The following is a 14,182-nucleotide window of genomic DNA, read 5'->3' as shown; positions in this document are numbered from 1 at the left end:
TAATTCCAAAAACAATGACTCGTAATCCGTAATCACAAAAACTGTAAAAAAAGTCCTACCCCAGCTAGTCAGCAACAGGTCTGAGGTTAAGAGATCTCTGTTTTCTTTCTATTGGCAGTTTGTTATACTTTTTTCAGATTTCAGTGCAAATAGTCAAGTGTTGTGGTGATTCCTATTAACTACACGTATAATTTTACTCCTGTTGAAATGTATATAGCAGTGGTATAATGCAAAGAAATAGGAAACAGTGAACATTAAATACAAACTTTATAGTGTAAATGTGCAATAGACACTTCTCTGTCTCAAATTATCGCGTAAAATGTCGAAACATTTACTTGATCTGACTTTTTGTGTGAACGGATTTGAGTGTATTAGCAGCAAAGATAAATATCGCTTCTTGGTGTTTATCAGTAAAGAAGTTTTTACTTCCTGGTAACACAAAATATTTACGTACGAAGTATATCTTCATTGCGTCCTTAATTAATTTAAGAAATAGAATGTGTGATACAGAAATAACATCTTTGGCAGAATGATATAAACTACTTGTTACTTCTAATGAAAAGCAAACAGTTATTAAACAAGAATTTTCCGCCAAAGTTTTTCTTGTCACTTTTTTATATGTTTGTGTTACATAATTTCATCATTAAAGAAAAAAAATACTCGTACATTTAGGTTTGTTTTAAAGGTATTAAGGAATCATATTGTTATTAAAAATATACATGGGTTCTTCACGGTAAGTGGTCTATTAAACGTTTTAGAGGAGCCAAAGACAATATGACTCTGAAATTTTGTTTACGGGGGTTATCAGATATGTTCTCTTCAATGAAAATAATCACTTCCGGTTATAGAAAATTTGATTTTCTATAAAATGGAGCAGAAAATACAGGGTGTTCCATTTGAATTTAAAAAGTTTTGTCGGTTTTAAAGTAAATGTAACGTGAAAAATGGGACACTCATTTTCTTCTGGTAATTTTGATAGCGGAAGGTAGCGCATCTTATGTTCTTTGTGTATTCCGAAAGGCAAGTGAAAGTTTCCAAAACGAAGAAAGATATAAGGAATTTTCGAAATGTTTGCATCCGTCAAAAGTTTTAGAAAATATCAATTATCTCGAAAACGGTTAGATTTAGGTTCAGGATACCTTTAACATTTTTGACTTATTTTTAATATATCTTGTCGATAACGCAATAATATATAGGGTGTTCGATTTAAAATAACGAAATGCTACGTTGATGGTATTATTTTCATTGAAGAGAACATATCTGATAACCCACGTAAAGCAAATTTCAGAGCCATATTGTTTTTGGTTTCTCTGAAACATTTAATAGACCACTTACAGTGAAGAACCCTGTATTTGTCGCCGACCGCTATTAAACGCGTAGTTTTAGTGACAGCTATCAGACACTAAAGTGTCACATTTACTGCCTAGGAATTAGGATCATTTTCACTGCCGCTAAATTAAAAATTAAAATTTGTTCTTTAACGAAAGTAATTTTATTTATTGTAAACATTTATAGTGAAATCAGAATAGCCTGTACGGGATATCCCTTGTCCTGTTTTTTTTTGATACGTTTACTTCGTCTATGAGGTTGAGGTGTTTTCAGTAGTTTATGAACTAATGAATCCTTCAAAATGGTTGAATTATTTAAAAAATCGCTTCTAGCACTTGATGTATTTGCAGTAGGGAAAAGTTCTACGGAAACAATGTCTGGTATATTTGTGAACATCCTTCAATTTGAGAAACGCAGCAACTTGTTTTGGCATTTTCCCAAATGTATGAATTCCTATTAATTGGTTATATGCTTTATCATTTGAATATTTTAAAAAAATCTGTTATTTTCTATTTGTGTAGGTCTTGCGGTACTATATTTCCGATATATGTATGTCTAAATATTCGTTTCAAATAAAGGATTTATTTCAAGTAATTCATCACATCCACACGCCACAGATATGGCTAAAATCATTGCCACCTAAATTAATAATAGTCTGTATTCTCCGTTTACAAAAATATTGTTTGTAATTACCAAAATATGTATCATCAGCATTTAATTTTAGATACTTTCCAATATCGATGTTGTTGTAGACATTCAAAGTAGCTCTGAGCATCGCATATATTGACCATAATGAAAAAGATTTCATATTTTTGCTTAATTCAGAAAAATGTACCAATAATACATTTTCTGAAAAAGACATAATGTTATTCTCAGCCAGGTAATCAATAAATTTTTTATATGTTTGCTGATATATCTTCTTCGATTTTTCTGCTAGTAAATTACACTCCATTTGCTTTGCAGATTCAATAATTTTTGGCTGAGTTAGTGTGAATTCTTCCAAGTCAAATGATAAATAGTTATTTTTATGGATTTAAATAGGAACAATTTGGCGATTACTGTGTACCTAAGTTAATTACCGCTTTAACGCTCGTCTCATAGCATCCACAGACGACCTGATTAAATAATTATTATTATTCATGAAAGAAGTATCATACAGTTTTAATAATATAAAATAAATAGCTTTGTTTGCTATTATAATAAAATTAAAATTGATCGACGAAAAAAGTATGTGTTTAACTTAGTAGTAGTAAAGTAGATTTAATACCTTGGCTGTTTTAATAAACTCGGCTGCGCCACGTCTATTAAATAACAGCCGTGGCATTAAATCTTGTACTATACTGTGTAGTTAAATAAATATGTAACTATCTGGTTTTCGATGGTTACGTGGAAGAGCGAACAATCGAACGATGCCAGCTTTCTTCTGATTTTTTCTTATATCATTGTAGCATAAATCCAAAATTATTATTATTATTAGGTCTGTTTCTGCAGCAGTTAAGGCCTAATTTGAAGCAATTGATTCATGACCCTGCAAAAACAAACCTATTAAATAGTTCACAACCGCGCATGCGTAATACAGTTTGTGCAAACTATCAGAAATTCATTGCAGTCACAAAGCTATTACAATGTAACTGAAAATATGAGATAAGAAGAACTGCGTGCTGCGTTCTGTATCTGATCTAACCTTCCAACTAATCCTCAGTTGATGACTTGTAACGTAAATTTCAAAACAATCGGATCCCACATGTGCGTCGATAACGATTTGCGCCAGCTGGCGACGCGTGCCCGCCGTCAGGCGCCCCGTTCTGCTCCCCTACGACAGGCCAACCTCCAAAGAGAGAAGAAAACACACACGCTGGCACCGTGACCGATCCATCTTCGCCACCATTATTCGACCAGAACCGGCACAAAGGAATCGATACCTCGCCTTATTATTTAAGGTGGATTAAAATAAACATTCACCATTAAATTAAAACTAGAGGCGACTCAGGGAAACTGGCTGGCCGCGGTTTCGACGGGGCCAGATCGGCGCTTTGAAGTGCCGACGGAACTGGAGATAGAAGTGGATTTATTGCTTTTTTTATTTAATTGGATATTTTTTCATACCGATAAGGAAGGTAAATTGTTTAAAATGTTTCTAGTAAATAACCCCTTGCACCAAAAGAATCACTTAAAGGGATTAAGAAACTTATAAACCTTTGTTTATAGGGATATCTAAAAACAGAGAACATTTTGTAACACTTCCGGCTCCGGTTTAGTAACATAAACCTTGCTTTTTAGATATCGTTATAAAAAAATCTAATGGAATAAGATCGGGTGATCTTGCTGGCCACTCAATTGGGTCCTTTCTTCCAGTCCACCTATTCGGAAACACTTTGTTGAGATAGGTCCGTACATTTTAAGCAAAATGTGGTGGTGCCCCGTCTTTTTGAAACTATATCCGTTGGTCAAATAAATCGGAATCCAAATTATTGGGGAATAAAACCGCTACAGCAGGAATCAGTTCATCCGGTTACATTTTCATTGAAAAATACGGGATCTACTATGCGATCCCCAATAATTCCAGTCCAGACGTTTGTTTTTTTTTTTTGAGGCCTTTGAGTATGGCATTCACACATCCAGTAGGGACTTTGGTCAGCCCAATAACGGCAGTTGTACCTATTGACGTACCCATCTAATGTGAACGTAGATTCATCAGAAAACAGCATCCTTTCCAAAGAAATATGCCCAATTTACAAAAGTCTAGTCTACGTTCAGGATCATCTTCGTTAAGCCCGTGCAGGTTTTGCATCTTATATGGGTGCTTTTTGGCTTCTTTCAGGATTTTTAAAACGCTTTTATGACTGATACCCTGAACGCCAGCTATTTACCTAGCTTTTTCTTCAACTTCCAGCAACATGTTCAACCGGGTTTCTTCCTCAATTTTTAAAGGCCTTTGTCAAGGAGCATCCCTCACGTGGTCCAAATCCCGATATCGAGTTTCGATTTTGCTAATTGTACTTCGATTAATTGAAGGCATTTCTGGATGAACTTCAGCAAACTAACGAGCGACTTCAACCTGTGTTCGACTTCTGTCTCCATCATCATTAAAATTTCGACACGATGCGTCTTGGTTAAAAATGCCCTAGCATTTTCTTTTTTTTGGTTTTTAATTTATGCGTTGAAATGCAAACAAGTAAGTACTAACAAATCAATCACATTCAGTTTAAATTGGCCAAAAAACTATTGAACAGGCGATACGGTAAGGGTTTGTTATTGTGGTTTATTAAGTAAGAAAAATATGTAATAACCTACCTTAAACTTAAAAAAAAGTTGGGGGTTGCTGCAACCCTCTACATAATTAAAAAAAACGAACCTCTTTGTAATAGTAAAATAAAAATTGATATGTTTCAGGAATTTTGCGACAAATCTTTATTTATTAAATTACAGAATCTGTTCCAGTTAAACTTTCCACTCTGTATAGTCTTTCTGAAGAGCTCAAATATTTAAAAGCAGTAGTTATGTAAAAGAACGAGTTAGATAATAAGCCTCTTTGTTATCGAACATATGTCTCTAATTATTCGTGGGCGATTTGGTCTCTAGACTGATGATCTAAATTTAAGTTTTGGTTCGAAAAAGTTTTTAACAATGTTTTGAATTGTAAAAATTTGTTAATTTGGAATAATTAGTTAACAATTTATAAGTTTATAAGTAAATGAATGTATATGATGCTTATCTGGAGAATAGATGAGTAGACGTTCGACCACAGTCGAGTTGACTCCGCTAAGTCCTGCTATGGTTTTTGCATCGGCTACCAACATTTAGCCTCTCTGGATTTGGGCTATCTCTAGTGTTACTTTAGTGTTGGTTTTTCTTGTTCACCTTGTTGACTTTCGTGGCACTTCTGGCATTTTTGTCGAAAAATTAGAAAGTGGGGTGGTTTTCTAATGCGCCCAACGCGTCGTCGTGGATCGCTCCGTCTGCAACATTGGGCTCTGTTGACATCGTTCATTCTGGTTTAGGGTGGGGCGGTTTGCTCAGTTGACAGCTCATTTCACTAGATTCGAAAGATACGTGAAAATTTAGATTTCTAGCCAATGCTGAGTTTTTTCTGCGACAGGCTTCTTGTTCTGAGACATGTACTGCACTGCCCGATCGTGAGTTAAGCTTTTTTGACTTCTGGGGTGACTGGTTTTAAATTCGAAACTTTGTTAATTTTCATCTCGGCAATAGAGTTTTCATAAATGTCTGTTTTTCTAGTGATCTATTAATGTTGCATGAAAAAAATACCTCACCATTGTGCAGCTTTGTGTAATTATCGTTTCCGAGATTTCCATGATGGGCAACGTAAATACAAGTACACAAAGCTGTATAACAGCAAATATAATAATTAATAGAGAAAAAGGATTACATATTATCAAATTATTTTTTCTAGCCTGAAACACTTTAAATCAATTAATCGACCTCGCGTCTACATCAAATACCCAATGTGGTCCGGTTAAATCGTAACCGTTCTGGCCGCAAGTCAAGTGATTCATCGGCCGCTACACCACTAAATTCTTTATTAAATGAGACTGCTCGTTTTTTAGTCGGCGCTTAAGTTCTCAGGGAGTGGCAGGCCAGGTACGGGCGGACACCCCCGCATTCTCGGGCACATCTCTCGGCTCTCTGTTTTACCTACACCTAATAGACCTTCGCTACAGGGTGTCCCATAATAAATTACCCGCGGCGTTATCGCGCTTATTAGGTAGCCGGGCGGTTGGTCCTGTCCAATTATTTCATTTGTCCAAATAGAGCGAACAATGGCCGTTAAGGTAATTTATGGCGATAATTTTTCTAAATTTTAAGGATTAGTCCGGGATTAATAACGATACGATGGCGATGGTGGCCGGATAGGAATGAAACTCTTTGTCTAGCAAGAAAGCGGTATGGAGCATGTTGACGTAGTGGATGTGCCGTAAGGAAAGGCTGGACAGGTGGGAAGTAGCAAGTGCAGTTGCGTAACGCACTACTATTCAGTTTTTGAAACCGGAGGCGTCAGATAGATTGAAACTTTGAAGATATTGCGTATGTAGTTCTGGTGAGAAACGTTCTTCAGATGACAAGTGTTTAGATAGCGCAGGTTTTACAATGACTGTGAGAATAACTGTAAAATATGATTATACAGAGTGGTTTACTAGTGCCCGGCAATATTTTGATGTTAGTAAAAGACACCAGTAAAATTTCAGGGGTCTCTGGGCTCATTATATATAGTTAGTTCAATTCGTCATTCGACTAACAAGTACAAACGTGTGACTATGGTAACTCCTTAAGAATATTGTGACAAAATAACTGCATACGGTACTGTACAATAATGTAAGCACATTCAAAGGATTATGAGTGAGAATTTCCCAGTAAAGTGTGTGTGAATCGAACAGTGGTTTTACGAGTTGTCCAAAGAATTCACGGTACAGGATCTGTATTAACAGTCGCAGTAGACACTACAGTCAACGTCATGCTGCAGATGAAATTTTTCAAGTTCGGAGCACCTCGCAAATTAACTGTGAAATTAATGCCTTTCTTGATACTGAACTTTTGGAAAATTGGAAGACCGGAATAATTCGGAAAATTGACAATCCACCACTGGCAGAGTCAATAGTGATGGTCATTTGGACTGAGAGCGTATGGATGGAGATGCTTGGATTTTCACCGATGTTTCCAAATTTTCCGCCGTTGCGTTTGATTCCGCTCGAATCCTCCAACTACAGCTATTGCCGTAGATATCGCCTTAAAAAGTTGTAGTAGTACAGTTTTCACCGATGCGATGTTTCTAATTTTCCCTGTCTCCAAAAACCGTCCCGCGAGATTCCAACCGCCCCGATGTTGCAGCCCTCATCTCCGACGACGCGATTTACGTCTCTAGGCCAAAAATTGGGACCGAATTCGGAAATTCAGATAATTTCCGAAAATTACGAATTCGGACCTAGTGCATACAACACCATGGCCATCATTAATCTAGAGGATCTAGAGAAGTTGCAGCATCCGGAGAGGCCTTAGATGCAAACTTCGAGGAGTCGCTGTGATTTTGGAAACATTATTTTACCGGAGACTAAGGCACGCCGGACACCAAATCTAAAAGTGATTAACAGTCGACCCTGGGTATTTGTGATCTATTAAGCGGGAGACCGGTGCCCCCCCCCCAGTGTTAATAGCACGATGAAATTTAACATCTATGTGGGAGGCCATACTTTTGCAACAACCCTCAATGAGTAAATAGCTTCTTAAGTATCCGTCTAAGTCGGTCTTACCTACGGCAAGACCCTTAAGGGGTAAATCGCTCTTCAAGCAAACACATAACAGCTCCTCAAGCTGTCAAACAAACCCACCTATGAGACGTAGGGGAATAAAATATATTAAGATTAAATCCCCGTAGAGTCAGTGCAAAATAAATCTAAAGGATCAGTTGTGAATGGAAACTCACATAGCAAGTGTAGTGTCCAAATAGGTACGGCTCCGGACATTATAAATTAAATCGTGGAATCCCATCCTGAAGCCTACTACAACATCGAAAGAAGGATGCCACACCTCTTAGTTTCCTATCCGCCTGGACCAGCAAGAGGATCCGGAGCCATGAACCAACCACCCAAAGCTTGACGATGATACAACAGTTTCGTCTATTGGCCCTCGACGATTCCTAGTCCGAGATATTGTAAGCTCTCGTAGCTTCGACTTCGAGGAATTTGGTTACTGTTTAATCCTCCAACAATACACCATACTCATCATGGACCGGGTGCTGATTGGAGTCTCTTACTGGTCAGCCTATGTNAAAAAAGTTAGTATTTTCGTAGATTTCAGTACCTAAAACCTTGATGGTTTGATCGTTTTTTGCACCTGTTTATTCGTTTTACTGCGGCGTCTTTGAAAATATTCAGGTGGCATGACATAACATTCCTATTATTTGATAAGCTTTAGATTATTCAGTTATTAAATGTTTGAAATTATTTGTCTTTGCGAAAAACACTATTTAAAGAATATGGGGCCCTTAAGAAGATGTAGTAGTACAGTTTTCACCGATGCGATGTTTCTAATTTTCCCTGCCTCCAAAAACCGCCCCGCGAGATTCCAACCGCCCCGATCCCCGACGACGCGATTTAAGTCTCTAGGCCAAATATTGGATCCGAATTCGGAAATTCAGATAATTTCCGAAAATTACGAAATTCGGACCTAATACATACAACACCATGGTCATAATTAATCTAGAGGATCCAGAGACATTGCATAATCCGGAGAGGCTTTGATGAAAATTTCGAGGAGCCCTTATGGTTCTGGAAACATTATTTTACCGGAGATTTACCAAACCAAGGGACGCCAGACACCAAATCTGAAAGTGACCGAACATCGACTGTGGGTATTTGCAGTCTATTAAGCGGGAGACGGGTCTCCCAGTGCTAATAGCATGATGAAATTTAACATCTATTTGAGAGGCCATACTTTTGCAACAACCCTCAACGTCTAGCGTCTTAAGCTTTCCATCTAAATCAGTCGGCAAGACCCTTAAGGGGTAAATCGCTCTTCAAGCAAACACACAGCAGCTCCTCAAGCTGTCAAACAAACCCACCTATGAGGCGTAGGGGAATAAAAGATACTGAGATTAAATCCTCGTAGAGTCAGTGCAAAATATTCTAAAGGGTCAGTTGTGAATGGAAACCCACATAGCAAGTGTAGTATCCAAGTAGGTGCGTCTCCGGACATTATAAATTAGATCGTGGAACCCCATCCTGTAACCTACTACAACATCGAAAGAAGGCTGCCACACCTCTTAGTTTCCTATCCGCCTGGACCACCAAGAGAATCCGGAGCCACGGACCAACCACCCAAAGCTTGATCTTAATACGACAGTTTCGTCTCTTGGCCCTCGACGATTCCTAGTCCGAATTATTGTGAGCTCTAGTGTAGCCTTGACTCCGAGGATCCGAGGAATTGGGTTACTACTCATCATGGACCAGGCGCTGATTGGAGTACCTAGTAAGGTAATCCAATCAGCGCCCGGTCCACCAGTAGGTCAGCCTTTGTTAATTGTAGCTCGCTCTAGATCAATCTCAGAGCCTCAGAGCTTTAAATCTGGATCTGATGTTTTCAATAATATGGCACTCTCTTTTTGTTGCTTGTAACTTGTAGTAAACTCTCTCGATGGAACTTACATTGAAGCTTCCCACTACTTTGCTTTTCACTGTTTTGTTTTTGCCAGTTTTTATGCTTTGACATTTTTGGTGTCATTTCACTGTTTGGATTTGGCTAAAAGACACTCTGCTTTAGATAGAGCACCTTTGCATCGACCTCAACTCTATAGTTAATCCTGATGGATTAATGATCTGAGTTTGAGCTCGCAATAATGTCGTTATTGTTTATAAAAAGCTTATTTGAAATATTTGATTCGCTCCGCTCCGCTAAATCCTGAAGTCAATCTACGGCAGGGTTTCTGATATCTGGCCTCTTTGGATTTGATCTTTGGGATTGTGGACCAGCCATGGGATTTGGTTGAAATCTTAGATTTAAATAAGCCATCTTGGTCTCGAGCCTTAGCTCGAATTTTGTGGCATTCCTGGTGCTTCTCAGAAAAATTCGAAACTAGGCCGCTTTTTTGGGTGTCCCGCGATGACCTTCAGCGATCTCTCTACTAACAAACAGCATCGAGCTCTCTGAATGTCACTTGTTCCAGCTGAGTATGTTTCGAACAGTATCAATTTTTGCTATCTGAGTACTTTGTTGCGGTCTTACTTTTTCCAGACCTTTATCTGGAGCTCTCGCCTACTGCTAGCTTGCAAAGAGATGGACAGGATTATCGGATGCCTCCCTCATGGCACCATCCTCATCAGATGTTTGGAGGAGAGCTATGATTTATCTGGTATTTTTATGCCTGTCTTTGTAGATTTTGCCCTTACCTAAGCAGTGGTTTATAGGTTTTGCCTTGTCTAAGCACTTTGTGTGGAGCTTCTTTGATTACCTAAGCTTTGAAGCTACTTGGAGCTTGTTTTTATCCTTTAAGGTCTTCACCGCAAGTTCAAAAACTCCTGGGCGGATTTGGGCTACTTAGCTCTTGGTTTATTCCTTGGGATCTTCACTGCAGACATAGACAGTCCTGAGCAAATTTGAGCTACTTGGAGCTTAGTTATCTCTATGCATATTCGCTGCTAGCTCAAAAATTTCTGAGCGGATTGGGAGGAANGCGCCCGGTCCACCAGTAGGTCAGCCTTTGTTAATTGTAGCTCGCTCTAGATCAATCTCAGAGCCTCAGAGCTTTAAATCTGGATCTGATGTTTTCAATAATATGGCACTCTCTTTTTGTTGCTTGTAACTTGTAGTAAACTCTCTCGATGGAACTTACATTGAAGCTTCCCACTACTTTGCTTTTCACTGTTTTGTTTTTGCCAGTTTTTATGCTTTGACATTTTTGGTGTCATTTCACTGTTTGGATTTGGCTAAAAGACACTCTGCTTTAGATAGAGCACCTTTGCATCGACCTCAACTCTATAGTTAATCCTGATGGATTGATGATCTGAGTTTGAGCTCGCAACAATTTTGTTATTGTTTATAAAAAGCTTATTTGTAATATTTGATGAACAATATAAGGCTTTAGAATATTAGAATGCATTTAAACATATGCAGTACAATGCCANCGACCTCAACTCTATAGTTAATCCTGATGGATTGATGATCTGAGTTTGAGCTCGCAACAATTTTGTTATTGTTTATAAAAAGCTTATTTGTAATATTTGATGAACAATATAAGGCTTTAGAATATTAGAATGCATTTAAACATATGCAGTACAATGCCAGACAATGACTTCGTATTGGGCATTAATATTACCCTTATTGGTTATCCGTTTGAACTCGCTTCAGGATGACTCCACCAAGTTCTGAAGTGAATCTTCGGTAGGTAAGGCAAGGCATTTTGATACTTGGTCTCTTCGGACTTGAATAATCTTTGGGGTTGTCGACCTGTTATGGGATCTGGCTGAAATCTTAGATTTAAGTAAGCTATCTTGGTATCGTGCCTCAGCTCGAATTTTGTGGCATTCCTGGTGCATCTCAGAAAATTTCGAGGCTTTGAATTATTTGGAGCTTATTTTTATGCTTTAAGATCTTCACCGCAAGTTCAAAAACTCCTAGACGGATTTGGGCTGCTTAGCTCTTGATTTATCCCTTGGGATCTTCGCTGCAGGCGTAGACAGTCCTGAGCAAATTTGAGCTACTTGGAGCTTAGTTATCTCTATGCATATTCGCTGCTAGCTCAAAAATTTCTGAGCGGATTGGGAGGAATGTGCTCGCAAGATTTGAAATTTTTAACAAAGTATTGAAATTACAGAAATTTAGATTTGTTAATAAATATGTTAACAATAAATGACTTTATGTTTCGCAAAGGGCAATATGCATATAATGCAAATAATAGTAATTTGGAACGTACTACACACAGGTTTCTTAGGAAATTTTGTAAATGTAGGTGAAAAGTTTATTTTACGTTCCGAGCTTTCGGCTTCGTGGATCGTATGGGTTCCCTCAAACATCAGTGACTATTTTTGCCAAGGTTGGTATCACGCAGATGAGCAGATGAGCTGGAGACGACTTCGTAGCTTATATTAGATTAGAAAGTGGAGCGAAATTTAATCGGAACTTTGAATACAACTTATGGTCACATTCTCCATGCTCTGGGACACGTGCTGCGCCGTCGAAGTAGTTATGGAGCTGTTTAGCCTTCTAGGGACAATTTTTGATATTGGATGGAACATGGGCGTTTTTAAGGTTCGTATGGTTCATAGAACATTTTTTTTTATTTTTTGGGATAGGTAGATTTCTTGTTGTATTTTCGGGAAAGAAAAAGATCCACTTTATTATTTTCCATATTCAAATAAATCACCCTGTACAGCAAACGTTCTTAGATGATTTCCTCCGTCTAGACAACTCAGAACCGTTCCCGTTTCTCTGAGTTCCGGTCCCTCGCAGTCCGAATTAAAATTCCGGCAGGTCTCGCGGCGACACATGTCACGGCATGCTTGATGACGCAACTCATAATCACGCATCGCGGAATGCGGTGGTGGCTCATCAACAGAAACAGCGGAAGCTGTCCATTGAGCACATTGGCCGGTATCCGGCCCGTCCGAGCTAGCTTTTGTCTTACGTTATTGTCATTCATTGCCGCACTCCTACGCGCCCGCTGCGATTCATCTGGGTTGGTGTTGAGTCCACAGACGTAGCGATTTCCGACGGACAAGATGCTGTCGAAAAATTCCGGTGTCTGGATATGTTCTAGAATCAAGATAATTAATTTAGTAATTTAGTTTTAGTAATAAAGTCAGATTCAGGTTTTACAATTTCTGATAGCGATTGTCTTGTTTAAAGCACACATACTTGTCGCTACATAATAACGTTATTAAATAAACCATTAAGTCCATCGAAGAAGTTCTACAAAAATTGTAGAAAACCTAAAATATTCTCCACGTTGTCAAATAGTCGTTTTTGTTGATAGAATTTTAGTGGCATACAGCCAAGTTGCGAAGCAAGACTAATGACAGCCTCGTTCACCTGAATTGAATCCATTGGATAAATTTTGTCTAGGAGCTCGGGAATAGTAAGATTTATATGCCAGTACAAACTAGAGATTAATTTAGATCAACAACATCTGTGTCGTATTTTAATGAATCCATTATTGTTTGTATTGTAAAAATAAAAAATTCCAATTTTATCACCGATTTAATGATATATTTTTATTGAGAAATTTCTTGTCGAAAATTGACTGATTCCTTCATCTTTTTCTATCATTGGTAGACATTTAATATTTTACTTAAATCTCCATAAATCCAGATAATAAAGAAATATTGCAATGCACAAAGTAAAAATAAATAAGAAAACCAATAATAATAATAAAATATAGTATAACTAAAAAAAATAATAAAGATATTGTCAACAAATATAACAGAAAAGAGAAATAAATAAATAATATATTTAGTTTAAAAAACATCAGGCTGTGCATGCGATTTTATTGAAATGCTAAGAATTTTAGTAATAGCCTACGTTACACTTTTTCTATTGCATCAATATATTTTGGAGACTACTGAGAGCTTCAGAATTAGGAACTTTTGCGTTTCTGTCACGTCTTATTATGTTGTTAACTTGGCATTGCCAATAACAGCCAGTAATAGTGGTTAGTCTCTTAAATATCAATCAGTACATTGGCTTTAATCGGAATGAAATGTCAAGCGTAAATGTAACACTCAATTGATGAGTCGTCGTCGATGAAGCTGATATCGTTTACGAGTATGTCTTTGAAAAAGATGGAATAATATATTTGTATTTACTATTTAAAAATAGTTTCAATGCACAAACTTTCACATGTTACTGACTCGAGTAAAACATTTTTCATCTCGTTTTATCGCAAAAAAGATCGAAAATCTGAAAATAACGTTAAAAATGTTAGCAAGTTTAAAAAATTTTTATAAAAAAAAGTAATAAATGGTGCTCGACCTTATTCTGTTTGAGCGCAGAACTTATTGATTCATTTTATCTGCACATTAATTTGAGAATGTTGACTGTCCCTGGCTACCCATTCCACTTGAATCTACCCATATTTGACGCCAATCTACGCCCATGGTTCATTCATTATAACAGCTTGTTTATTAGTAGGTGGCTGCGGTGGCTTACTTGTTTTTACTAGTACGGTTTATTGCGGCATCAACTCCAACGATATGAAGTGAAAGTGTGCAATTCTATTCGTCGCTTCGTTATGGGTCAATAGTATGCGTGGAAATAAATGTGTCAATGTTATTATTTGATCGGTCGCAATCGAAATCGTGCATCTACCTCCTGTTTGGTGGTTTAAGGTGGCCATATTCCCGGCCGA

The sequence above is a fragment of the Anoplophora glabripennis genome, unplaced genomic scaffold (genome assembly GCF_000390285.2).
Source record: "Anoplophora glabripennis isolate ALB-LARVAE unplaced genomic scaffold, Agla_2.0 scaffold349, whole genome shotgun sequence".
NCBI lineage: Eukaryota > Metazoa > Arthropoda > Insecta > Coleoptera > Cerambycidae > Anoplophora > Anoplophora glabripennis.
This window is presented reverse-complemented; position numbering follows the sequence as displayed.